We start from the raw sequence: 2,500 nt of genomic DNA, 5'->3' as shown, positions 1-2,500 counted from the left end.
CACACACACACACACCGGTCCACACACACACACACACCGGTCCACACACACACACACACCGGTCCACACACACACACACACCGGTCCACACACACACACACACACACACCGGTCCACACACACACACACACCGGTCCACACACACACACACACCGGTCCACACACACACACACACCGGTCCACACACACACACACACCGGTCCACACACACACACACACACCGGTCCACACACACACACACACCGGTCCACACACACACACACACCGGTCCACACACACACACACACCGGTCCACACACACACACACACCGGTCCACACACACACACACACCGGTCCACACACACACACACACACCGGTCCACACACACACACACACCGGTCCACACACACACACACCGGTCCACACAATAGTCCACACACACACACACACACACATACCAGTCCACACACACACACGTCCACACCAGTCCACACACACACACGTCCACACCAGTCCACACACACACACACCAGTCCACACACACACACACACCAGTCCACACACACCAGTCCACACACACACACACCAGTCCACACACACCAGTCCACACACACACACACCAGTCCACACACACACACACACACACACCAGTCCACACACACACACACACACACACACACACACACACACACACACCAGTTCACACACACACCAGTCCACACACACACCAGTCCACACACGCACACACCAGTCCACACACGCACACACCAGTCCACACACGCACACACCAGTCCACACACGCACACACCAGTCCACACACGCACACACCAGTCCACACGCACCAGTCCACACGCACGCACACGCACCAGTCCACACGCACGCACACGCACCAGTCCACACGCACGCACACGCACCAGTCCACACGCACGCACACGCACCAGTCCACACACGCACGCACACACCAGTCCACACACACCAGTCCACACGCACGCACACGCACACACCAGTCCACACGCACGCACACGCACACACCAGTCCACACGCACGCACACGCACACACCAGTCCACACGCACGCACACGCACACACCAGTCCACACGCACACACCAGTCCACACGCACACACCAGTCCACACCAGTCCACACAATAGTCCACACGCACGCACACATACCAGTCCACACGCACGCACCAGTCCACACGCACACACGCCAGTCCACACGCACACACACGCCAGTCCACACGCACACACACGCCAGTCCACACACACACACACACCAGTCCACACACACACACACACCAGTCCACACACACACACACACACACGCACACACCAGTCCACACACACCGTACTCTCCTCTGAAAATAACAACAAAGTCATTATTATCTAAATAACTGCCAACAAAAGTAAGTACACCCTCAGTGAGAACAGTTGTACGTGGTGTAAACATGTAAATCCACATGTTCTATTCATCATGTTCATGTTCTTTTCTGCTTATCAGAACCATATAAATGTGTGTATCGTGTATTAGAGCAGTTACAATGTGGAGCTTTCAGTCGATTCTCTCACACTGACCACTGGATGTTCTACATGGACCTCATGGTAAAGAGTCTCTGAGGATGTGAGAATTATTACTGTTTCTCTCCACTAAGATGGCGAGGCTGTAAAAAGATCAGTATCACCGTGAAACTGAGTTACAGTACAGTGTTCAGGGTCATACAGAGGTTCTCCAACACGGGTTCCACTTGAACAGAGTCCATCAGAGAAGTTGAGTCCTCGTGCTGTGCATCAGGCGCAGAAGCTGTTTCATAAAACAGACAAATGAGTGCTGCAGCACTGCTTCAGAGGTTGCAGAAGCAGTAGATCCACTCGTCAATGCTCAGAAGTGGCTCACAAGAAAACCCATAAACAGTTTGCTGAAGAACAACCTGTCAAAGAACATGAATTACTGGAACCATGTCCTGTGGTCTGATGAGACTGAGTTAAACTTGTTTGGCTCAGATGATGTCCAGCATGTGTGGAGACGCCCTGGTGAGGAGCACCAAGAAAATTGTGGGTCTGGGGCTGCACAAGTGCTGCTGGTACTGAGGAGCTGCAGTTCATCAAGGGAAACATGGATTTCAACATCTACTGTGACATTCTGAAGCAGATGATGCTCTTCCTTCAGAAACTGGGGTCGAACCACAGTTTTTCATCATAATAACGACCCAAACACTTAACCACCAAGATTAAAAGTGCCTTGCTGAGAAAGCTGAAGGTGATGAAATGGCCAAGTATCTCTCCAGACCTGAACCCTATTGAGAACCTGTGGGCCTCAAGCAGAAGGTGGAGAAGAAGGGTGAGTTCCACACCCAGGAGGAGGTATATCGATGTGCTCCACACAATATTCACACTTTGGACACAGTTGTGACGTGTTCACTGAGGGTGCACTCACTTTAGTTGCCAGTTATTTACACAATAATGTCTGTATGTTGTTATTTTGACGACTCCAAAATATATCCACATTTTATTTCTATAGTGTT

The 2,500-nt window shown here is 51.6% G+C and overlaps 1 protein-coding gene across 1 annotated transcript in view; it reads right to left on the bottom strand.

Moving 5' to 3' along the window:
• LOC310727944 (phosphatidylinositol 3,4,5-trisphosphate 3-phosphatase and dual-specificity protein phosphatase PTEN-like) overlaps nucleotides 1–2,500 on the bottom strand; it is a 34,925-nt gene that overhangs the window by 19,719 nt on the left and 12,706 nt on the right. The gene's annotated exons all lie outside the window — the stretch shown is intronic.

The sequence above is a fragment of the Silurus aristotelis genome, assembly GCF_946808225.1.
Source record: "Silurus aristotelis genome assembly, chromosome: 6".
Lineage (NCBI taxonomy): Eukaryota > Metazoa > Chordata > Actinopteri > Siluriformes > Siluridae > Silurus > Silurus aristotelis.
The sequence above is the reverse complement of the archived record's forward strand: the minus strand, read 5'-3'. Positions and strand labels throughout refer to the sequence as shown.